The sequence below is a fragment of the Lolium rigidum genome, chromosome 2 (genome assembly GCF_022539505.1).
Source record: "Lolium rigidum isolate FL_2022 chromosome 2, APGP_CSIRO_Lrig_0.1, whole genome shotgun sequence".
Classification (NCBI taxonomy): Eukaryota; Viridiplantae; Streptophyta; class Magnoliopsida; order Poales; family Poaceae; genus Lolium; species Lolium rigidum.
This window is the reverse complement of record NC_061509.1, coordinates 132,101,532-132,112,394: the sequence shown is the minus strand read 5'-3', so window position 1 is coordinate 132,112,394 and position 10,863 is coordinate 132,101,532. Positions and strand designations below refer to the sequence as shown.

Sequence of the window (10,863 nt, the reverse complement as noted above, 5' to 3'; positions counted from 1 at the left end):
CCTGCTCTCATGTGTAAAATGGGCGGAGTAACCTGACATTCCAGGGACGTTTAGTATCCTCGTCAGCCTTGTCCGGCTTGTTTTTCTTAGCCTCTTGGGCATCTATGAGATAGTAGGAATCATTGCCTACTGCCTTGCTCACGATGAAGGGACCCTCCCATGGGGATGCTAGTTTATGCTGTCCGGCTGTCCGTTGGATCAGCCGGAGTACTAGGTCTCCTTCTCGGAATACTAAGGTCTTAACCTTCCGGCTGTGGTAGCGACGGAGGCTTTGCTGATATACGGTTGACCTGGACTCGGCCATCAGCCGAACCTCTTCAACCAGGTCGACTCCATCTTCGCGAGCTTCTTTGGCTTCAGCTTCTGTGTAGAGCTTGATTCTTGGCGCGTCGTGCTCGATATCAGTCGGCAGGACGGCTTCGGCCCCGTATACGAGGAAGAAGGGTGTGAACCCGACTGAGCGGTTTGGCGTTGTGCGCAGGCTCCACAGCACACTGGGCAGCTCTTCAATCCAGCAGCCGGCTGAGCGCTCAAGCGGCTCCACCCGCTCGGGCCGGATGCCGGCTAGGATCAAGCCGTTAGCCTTCTCCACTTGGCCGTTGGTTTCCGGGTGTGCCACGGACGACAGGTCCATCCGGATCCCCATTTCTCCGCAGTAGCGCTTGAAGATGCCTTCGGCGAAGTTGCTGCCATTGTCGGTGATGATGCTATGCGGGTAGCCATATCTCACGATTATTTCCTTGAGGAATGTGACGGCTGTGGAGCCGTCCAGCCTTCTTGATTGGCTTGGCTTCGATCCACTTAGTGAACTTGTCAATCATCACCAAGAGATGAGTCATGCCGCCTCGGGCTGTTTTGAATGGGCCCACCATATCCAAGCCCCATACGGCGAATGGCCGTGTAATGGGGATGGTCTTCAAGGCGGAAGCCGGCGTGTTCCTTTGCTTGGCGAAGCGTTGGCAGCCGTTACACTTCTTCACCAGCTTCTTCGCGTCTCCGAGCGCGGCCGGCCAGTAAAAACCGTGCCGGAAGGCTTTGGCCACTATGGCTCGGGAGGAGGCGTGATGGCCGCACTCGCCCCGATGGATTTCCCGTAGGAGTTCAATCCCTTCAGCCAGCTCGACGCACCGTCTGGAACACCCCACTTACGCTGCGTTTGTACAGCCTCGTGGTTGATGATTGTATAGGCCTTGGCCCTTCTCTCAATCCGCCCGGCCCGGACTCCGTCATCGAGCAGACACACCGTTGGTGAGGTAGGAGAGGAAATCTTGTGCCCATGAAGGTACGCATCTTATCTCGAATACGCTGACCAACGTGGTCTCCTCGCGTGGGAGCTTCCGGCTTCGACTCGCGTGGTCGCCGGGTTCGGCTTGCTAGCCGGCGGGTTCGGCTTGCTAGCCCCCGAGTGTGGCGATGAAGCCCCCGGGTTGGACCGAGAAGTCCCCGGGTTCGGCATGGTAGCCGGCGGGTTCGGCTTGTTAGCCCCCGACTTGGGCGATGAAGCCCCGGGTTCGGCCGAGCAGCCCCCGGGTCAGCCGAGCACGAATATTGAATCCGAATCCGGTGACGGTATGATGGACGGCTTCTTGATAACCGCCAAGGCGATACCCGGCGGAATGGCTTGCCGGGTTGAGCCAATCTTGGACAAGGCGTCGCCCGCCTCGTTGTTTGCTCGTGGCACATGATGGAATTCGCAGCCGTCGAAGAAGCCGGATAGCTGCTGGACATGGAAGCGGTATGAGGCCATGTTGGCGTCCTTCGCGTCCCAGTCGCCAGATGCTTGCTGTATAACCAAGTCGGAGTCGCCGAAGCAAAGTATGCGACGTACGCCGATCTCCTTGGCCAGCTTCAGCCCATGAATGAGCGCTTCATACTCCGCCACATTGTTGGATGCGGCGAAGTGGATCTGCAGGACGTAGTCCAGTCGGTCTCCCTTGGGAGAGGTGATGACGATGCCGGCTCCCGTGCCGTTGCGCATCTTCGAGCCGTCGAAGTGCATCTTCCAATGTGTGGAATCCGGCACAGGCGGCGGGTACTGCATCTCAGCCCGGCCGACGAAGAAGTCCGCGAGGATCCGCGACTTGATGGCTGTGCGTGGCTCGTAGAGGATGGTGTGGGCGGCTAGCTCCGTGGCCCACTTGGCAACTCGGCCGTTGGCATCCTTGCCGCCGATGATTTCCGCCGGAGGCGCTCGTGGCAACCACCCGGATGGGATGTTCTTGGAAGTAATTCTTGAGCTTCTTGGCTGCCATGTAGACACCGTAGGTGACCTTCTGGTAGTGGGGGTAGTTTTGCTTCGATTGGGAGAGCACTTCGCTGAGGTAGTAGACTGGGCGCTGGACCAGTCGCTCTCTCGTTTTCGGCTTCTTTGCGCTCCACCACCAGGACAACGCTAACCACTCGGTTGGTGGCTGCGATGTACAACAAGCATCGGCTCCATTGAACCCGGCGTTGCGAGGATTGGCGCGGTTGAGAGCACGCGCTTTAAGTCACGGAAGGCTTCATCCGCTCGCGGTGACCGGACGAACTTGTCCGCCTTCCTCATCAACCGATATAGGGGCGTGCCTTCTCCCCCAGCCGGCCGACGAAGCGGCTCAAGGAAGCCAGACAGCCAGCGAACTTCGGGACGTCCTTGAGGCACTGCGGCAGCTCCATCTTCTCAATGGCACCGATCTTCTTCGGGTTGGCTTCGATTCCTCGCCGAGAGACGAGGTAGCCCAGGAGTTGGCCGGCCGGCACGCCGAATGTGCACTTGGCCGGGTTGAGCTTCATCCGGAATCTTCGCAGATTGGTGAAGGTTTCTCTCGAGTCATCAAGGAGGGTAGGCATCTCCTTGGTTTTTACAACGACATCATCCACATATGCGTGAACATTTCTCGCCGATTTGATCCCGCAAACACTTTTGCATGCACCTTTGGTAGGTGGCGCCGCATTTTTCAAGCCGAACGGCATAGTCGTGTAGCAATAAGCCCCGTACGGGGTAATGAACGAAGTCTTTATTTGATCAGCCGGATTCAAAGGAATCTGGTGGTAGCCTGAATAGGCATCTAGGAAAGACAACAGTTCACAGCCGGCAGTCGAGTCTATGACTTGATCTATGCGCGGCAGGGGAAGGGGTCCTTCGGGCACGCTTTGTTCAGGCTAGTGTAGTCGATACACATGCGCCAGGAGCCGTTCTTCTTCAAAACCAGGACCGGGTTCGCCAACCAGGTCCGGGTGCAGTACTTCCATGATGAAGCCGGCAGCTAGGAGCCGGGCGATTTCTTCACCGATGGCCTTCCTTCGTTCTTCGGCGAAGCGCCCGAGAGGCTGCTTCACCGGCTTGGCTTCGGGCCGGACGTGGAGGTGGTGCTCAGCCAACTCCCTCGGCACACCCGGCATGTCTCTTGGAGTCCATGCGAAGATGTCCCGATTCTCACGGAGGAAGCCGGTGAGCTCGCTTTCCTATTTCTTGTTCAAGCCGGCACCGATGGTGACGTACTTGTCCGGCTGCGCCGGGTCCAGCGAGGATCTTCTTGGTGCCGTCGGCCGGCCGGAAGTGAGTCGTCCCAGCCGGGTTGCCTCCAGCCGGCATGTCCGTCCGCGCGGCTTTGGCGAGGGCAACGGCGTCGTGGATGAGCTGCTTCTCGGTGGCGATGACCAGCGTCCGGGCCATCTTGGAGCTCTGCGTGGCGCAGTCCATGGAGCGGCGATAGTCGCCGGCTATGGTGATGACCCCCTTTGGGCCAGGCAGCTTCATCTTTAGGTACCCATAATGGGGCACCGCCATGAACTTGGTCAGGGCCGGCCTGCCCAGGAGCGCGTGGTAGGGACTCACGAGGTCCACCACCTCGAACTCGATTCTCTCGGTGCGGAAGTGGTCCGGCTTCCCGAACATCACCTCCAGCGTGATCCGGCCTATCGGCTGGCAGCAGTGGCCCGGCACGATGCCATGGAAGACGGTGGGGGTGGGGCGCAACTCGGCCTCCTGGATGCCCAGCTTGCGGGCGGTGTCGCGGTAGAGGATGTTAATGCTGCTGCCGCCGTCGATGAGGACGCGCGAAAATCGCACGCTGCGCCGAGTCGTGCCGATGGTGGGGTCGAGGACCATGGCGTAGCTGCCCGGCTTCGGCAGGACAGCCGGTGTGTCGCGGCGATCAAATGTGATGGCCTGCTCTGACCAGCTTAGGTACTGGGGGACCGGCGGTATGACCGCGTTGACCTCGAGGGAACGGCTCGCCGGCTCGTCTTGTCCTCGGGCTCGGAGGTGAAGATGATGTAGGTAGCATCTTCGGCCAGATATCGGCCGCCATGGTGCACTTGGTTAGCCTCGTGGTGCTCGAGGTTGGCGTTCTCTGCGCCGCCTTGACCACCCGGCCCGCCGGCCGGAGGGGGCGGGGGTGGAGGGGGAGGGGTTCGCCGCTTGTCGCCCGCTTCATGAAGTGGCGGTCGCGGGTGGTGTGGTTGGAGGGGTTCTTGCCGCTGTGGTACTTGCACGGCGAGTCGAGCATCTCGCTCGAAGGTGTACTTCGGCTTCCATTGCCGGTCCGTTTGCTTCGGCGGCGGCTGCCGCCTGCCGCGTTGTCCGACACGGCTGCCACATGGGCGGAACCGTACCGGCGGTCCGGCTGGTCGCTGTGACGCTTGCCGCGGTAGTTGTCCCGCCGGCTTCCATGCGAGCCGCCTTCGGCCTGCTTGTGCTCAGCCGGCTTGTGGTTATCCCGTCTTGCTGGGGCTGGTGAAACGTCAGCCGGCGCCTTGCCGGCTTCCTCAGCCCAGCCGCGTACTTGTCGGCAATGGCCATCAAGGCGGCCATCGTCTTGGGCTCGCTGCGGCGTAGCTTGTGCCACAGCATGGTGTTGGGCCGGCAGCCTCCCATGAAGAAGCCGATGGCTTGCATCTCGTGCACGCCCTCGCAAGAGTTGCGCATCTCGCACCAGCCGCGTTAGGTACGCGCGATCCGTCTCGTCCGGGCCCCGCTTGCACATCTCAAGCTGTTGAGGGTGACCCGGCCGGCGATAGGTGCCGGTGAAGTTGCCGATGAAGGCGGCCTCGAAGTCCAGCCAACCGTTTATGCTGCCGGCCGGCAGGTTGTTGAGCCATGTGCGGGCGGAGCCGAGCAGCATGAGGGGGAGTAGCGCACAGCCCGGCGCTTGTTGCCCCGGGAGATGCCGACCGCGGTGGAGTAGTCCCGCAGCCGGTCCTCCGGCTTGGCGGTGCCGTCGTACTTGGGCGTGTCGCGGGGAGCTGGAAACCGTCGAGCACGGGCTCGTTGGCGATGCGGGGCCCGAAGCACTTGGGGCAAGCCGGCGCCTCTTCTTCCGCAATGCGGGATTCGATCAGCCGGTCGAGGCGGTCTCTGGCGTCGGTGGGCTCGATGCGCGGGCCCAGCCGGGAGTGGGCCGGCTGGCGAGCGCCGCCTGCTTCGGGAGCCGGCCGGTGAGGGCGTCGCGGCTCGGAGTCTTGCTCCTGGTTCCGGCTTGGCGGAGCCCGGCTGCGGCTGCTGCCGCCGCCTGGCTGGTGGCTCGGCCGGCTCGGGGTTGCGCGCGTGGCGCGGGAGTCGCCGCGCCGGCTTGGTGCCGGGGAGGCGGATTCGGCCGTGTCCCCGGCGTTGCTCGCGGCACCACGAGCGTGAGAAGCTCTAGGGTCTCGGGCGTGCACTGGGTCTTTCGACCGCCCGTTGGCAGCCTTCACCAAATCAGCCACCCGCGCAGTCCGGCGGCGTAGCTCTTCGCCTTCGAGGCGGTGTAGCTTCTTCCGCGGCGGCTTCGGCCGCGAGCATGTTCTTGTCGGGGGTGTTGTAGACGGGCAGCTCCATGGATGGAGCCGGCTCGTCCGCGCCGTCGCGGTCGATCTCGGCGCCTAGGTCGCGGCCTCTGCGGCGGATCTCGCCGGCTCGGCCGGGGTTGTCGCCGCCTGGGGTGAGGCCGTGGGCGCGGTTGTACTCGCGCTGGGTGATGTCCCACTGGCGCTTAGCGAGCAGCCAGCTCCTCGGTCTGCTTGAGGAGGAGCACGCGGTGCGCCTCCGTGTCCGCCTCGACGGCGGCGGCGTCGGTGCCGGCGCCGGTGGTGAGCGGGGTGCTCAGCTTTGCCCGGACTTGCTCCAGCCGGGACGGTGGTGGTGGCGCCTTTGGGCCCGAGCCGGAGGCGTTGGGGTCGACGTGGCGCTCCGAGGTTGGGGCCGCGGGTGCGCGGGTTCTTGGTGACCTCTTCGCCAGCCATCATGACTTGCACGACGGCGGGGCTGGCGGGAACGCTGCAGCCGGCTCGCGGAGGAGGGCTAGCGCAGCGCAACACCTGCCGCGGGTAGCGCGGCGGTGCGACGGTGGCGACGTAGACGTCGTGGCCGCCGAAGGAGATGACGCTGCCGCCGGCTGGGAAGGGTCGGTCGGCGAAGCAGCCAGCGTTGTCGCTGACGCAGTCGAGGGAGCCGAATCTCCAGATCAAGCCTGAAGCGACTCGCTCGCCGGTGGTGATGGTGAGGCCCGTCCGGATGAAGACACCGGCCGAGGATGCTGAAGGCCCCACGGTGGGCGCCAAATGTCGTGGTATCGTCACGGCATATGCCATAGGGTGGCTAATCGAAGGGGCTCCCGAGAGATCTCACGGCGGTATCCGGAAGCGGGTATGGGCACGAGCGACACGGCGACGTACCCGGGTTCGAGGCCCTCCGGTGGAGGTAAAACCTCTACTCCTGCTATGAGTGTATATGGTAAACACACGAGTACAATGGTGCTCCTAGAGCTGTATCCGGCTTGCCCCGAGAGGCTAAGGGAGACGATGGTCTCTCTCACGAGGCAGCGCCGTAGGTAGGTGAAAGCAATAAGTGTTCGATCGTCCCCTCGCACGAGAGGGGTAGTGCGGCTTATATAGGCACCGGCACTTTACATATAAGACCCTATAGTCTACTGGCCGGCTTGGCCGGCTTCGGCTTCCGCTCCTTCCCGAGGCGGTGACGTCAGGAGCCGTTGAGGCGTCGTGGCCTGTCCCATCCGGCTGCGTTGGTCAGCGGTATGGAGAGGAGGTGTCTCTGTCGCCGTCAGCCACTGTAGCCCGTACGGCGCGTCGTAAGCCATGATGGCCTGTCCGGCGCGTGGCACTATTGCTCCACAGTGCCCCGCGCTTTACGGAGGATGAAGTCAGCGTGGACTTTAGGAACCCGGATCACCAACCCGGTTCCTTCCAGTGCAAGACTCGCCAGCCTTGAGTCGGTCTGAGGTACAGCCCCCAGTCGGATATGGCTTGTAGAAGCCGGCCCAACTACAGCATTGGCGGCCGTAGCCAGGCCGACTAGGACCTAGAGCCAGCCGGCTTCCGGACCAGCCGGCCACGGCGCCAGCCGGCTGCTCCTCAGCCGGCCTTTGCCGCGAGCCGGCCAGTGGCCAGCCGGCTGCTCCGCGTCCTTTGCCCTACCCGGGGTCTTCCCCCCGACACTGCAGGCCTTGAATGTTGTGCGGGCAGACAGAAAAGTATGTGAATAGAAGCGTGCAGAGTGTGGGTCAGGTGTATCCACCAGCCCGAAGCCCAGTTCTTGTGATTGCCCCACTTCTGACTCCGCAGTTCGGGCCGCCCACCTCCCGCGACACTCATTTCTGCACAATCGTTGACGTTTAGAGCTCGCCCATCACTATTTATTGGGGCCGAACGGCTCAAAACACCACATGTGACGCGAAAACGCGGTACCGTCATAGAAAGACATTCGCTGATGGATTTCTCGAACGTCAGCCACATACTGTCATTGAAGCCCCAATTATTTGTAGTGATAACATCAAGCAACACACACACATACAAGTGAGCACACATGCTTCTATCCAAACAAGGTCAAACCGAGTCACACAAAGGTCAATAATCACACACTATCAGCAAGGTCCATATAAACAACTATCAAACAATTCAAGAAGAATTTCTTGAACAAGTGCTCACAGATGATCATGTAATGGTATGGTTAAAGAAGGGTTTTAATTAAAAGAGCTAACCATTTTCCAAAATTTTCCAAAAAAATATTGGAGACAAGAACATCTCCTTATTTTTATACCTTTTCAAAAGTGTTTGAAATACATTCGTAAAAGTTTGTAAAATGGGGTTTTGCAAGGTGGTGGCATCATACCACTGGTAGTTCCCTATATTTTTAATAAATACTTAGTTTGGAAAAATCTTTGTTTCAAAATAAATCTTGGCTCGTCGTTGTAAAAAGCTAAAAACACTTGAAATAAGAGAAGTTGCCAAGATAATGGTTTTTCTGAAATAGATAATAGTACTGTGAATGACATGATCACTAGGGCACAAGGAGTTTGTTGGTTCACAATTTTGTTCAACAATCCACTCAAACAAACATTCTTAACACAGCAAACATGACCAATAGGTAAGAAACATTGTTTTAAGAGGTTAACACAAAAAGGTTTTGTTGGCTATCATTTTCACACTACTTAACTCTTCTTAAACAAGGTTAGAAAAGTTGGGGTGTTACATATTTCTATGAGGATGCATCTATCCTTGAGATCGTGTTTCTCTATCAATTTCTTGATATCAACAACAGATTTAAAAAAAAACAACTTAATATTTATCTTATACTCCCTCAGTTTCAATATATAGTGCCTATAGATTTTCTGCATTTGTTTCATAATCTTTACTATTAAATGGGAGTTGGTCGTTTGACACTCAACGCACTTTGATGATCGTCATTGAAAGCATCCTATCCATCCAATCTACCGCAGGCAAGATGCACCGTGAGATGCTCTCCCCTCCCTGCTCCCTCCACCCGCCCGCAGACCTCCCATACCTGTGCGCCTCCCCATCCCCTTGTCTCCCACTCGATCCAATCGCGCCGCCGCCGTCTCTACCATCCACCCCGCCGGCCATCCCAGCCCTCCCACCGCCGGTCGGGCCACCTCTCATATGCCTCTACTCCGCCTCCCCTCCTCCTGGTGACCAAGACGCCCAGATGGGCCTTCCGAGCCCGCATCCTGCCCCGCCTACCCTGTCGCCTTCCTACCAATCCCACCGAAGACTAGCCGCCGCGAACCTCAAGGAGCAGCGGAGGCCAGACCAGAAGTAGCACGCGTCGGGCGGCGGCGCGACACGAACAGCATCAGCAGGGGCATCGCAAAGCGCTGATTAGGACGTGGTGGCGCCGTACAACCAAGAGAATCTCCCTACGCGACGAGATCCTCCCCACCGTGATCGGATAAGCCTACCAGCTACCGTGATGTTCCTCCAAGCCAAGTGATCTATTCTCTGCGGTAAGATGTTAATAGCTGCCGCCGGCTACATGTTGGCCCTCGCGCGCGACACCATCGTCATGCGCGCCTCGCGCAAGTAGCTGCTCCGGCTGAAGGTCCCTAATGCCGCGGACAGGGGGGACAAGCTCCTCAGAGAGGAGAAGATCCCCCACGCAGTTCTGCCAAGCCGGCGGGTGCCATACTCCAATCCGCCCACACCATCGAGAGTGAGTACCAGGTCGAGCAAGGTGTGTTTTCCATGGGAATCTGGTTTTTCCTTCCAGCAAGCCTATCATTTGGTTCATGGCAAATAACTTGAACGGACGATTTTTGTTGATGAAGGTGCAGACATCTTCTTGCAGCTTGAGTACTACGTTGCAGCATTTACTTCTCAGTCCACGTACCTCAATCTATGATGATGCATTAAACACACTTGGGGATCATAACAAATCATCAAGTAAAGAAAATCAAGTGAAATGCATTCTTATACTCAGATTGGTCAATTTAGATTTCAGAACACAAGGGAGCTTTGGGTGAAACTTTTGTGCCACCGGTGCTTAACCTAACTCCTCAAATACCAGCAAGTCAATGCTTGCACACATTTTGATTTCTATCTATTGTTCACAGTTTTCATCACATGTAATCTTGATGCTATTTACTCTTAAACAGTAGTTGCAAAAACTGTATTATTTTGTTTCCATGCAATTCTGAATGAGTATCTTCAGATCACGTAATTCACATGCGAAGAAGAAAATGTTTGAGGTTACCATCTCAATACATTACTTCGACCTCCTAAATAGCTATATGTTACTGAATATGTCATTTTTTTGTTTCATGTCTGCAGGAAACAAACTTACTCTTGAGTCTGGCAGTGATTGAGCTAAGTGATATTACTTTTCCTGTAAGTTTTTCCTCTATATTTCCTTTCTGATCATTCCCTATTCATTTTCAATTCCACATTAACTAAAAGATCATAGCTTGGATTTTGGTGCTCCGCATCTGCTGCTTATATGGTCTCACTACAACTAATTGAATTTATAGTTTCTAATATTGTCTCACTCTCTGTATTTGCGTAGTGGTTTGCATTTTTTTTTTCCTTTGATTGGTGTCTATGTAGTATTCAATATTAGGTTCGAAGGCATGAGCAATTTATCCATTGTTTTTTGTTGCACTTATTAAAGACGGGTACTAATAAATCTCAGACAAGGAGTACATCCTTCATTTTTTCACTTTTAACAAATAGAAGCATGGTATTTGGGACTTACCAACTTACCGTTAAATATGCAGGTTTCAATCTCAGGTCTATCCATCATTTTACATCAAAGGTGCCCTTTTGAAAACAATCACACCTCCAGGTACCTTTTTGTTGGAATGTTTCTTCCTTGTCTCTTCGGTTTGACTGCCTTTTCACTAACTTTTCTGTGTTGTAGTGATAAGTTGCCTTGGATCATCCAGTTTGAGCCAATACAGGTTACACTCCAGGCCATATGTTTCACTTCCGATGTGTATTCTGGCAACAACAGTTTTTTCTTGTTTGCCATTTTCTTTCTACCAAATAGACATTGTGCAAACAAGCTTATAAATTACTGTTTGCCATTTTCCTTCTAAGCTTCTGGGCTGAAACTTCTTGATGGATACTAACCCCCACCTCAAGTGTGCAAATGTG

The 10,863-nt window shown here is 56.6% G+C and overlaps 1 long non-coding RNA gene across 1 annotated transcript; it reads left to right on the top strand.

Annotated features, from left to right (window-relative positions):
• The first annotated feature begins 9,869 nt into the window (after positions 1 to 9,869).
• On the top strand, positions 9,870 to 10,863 carry LOC124687260. The gene is made up of 3 exons (XR_006998164.1): positions 9,870 to 10,098; positions 10,498 to 10,522; positions 10,668 to 10,863. It is a non-coding gene; the product is annotated as an uncharacterized LOC124687260 (long non-coding RNA).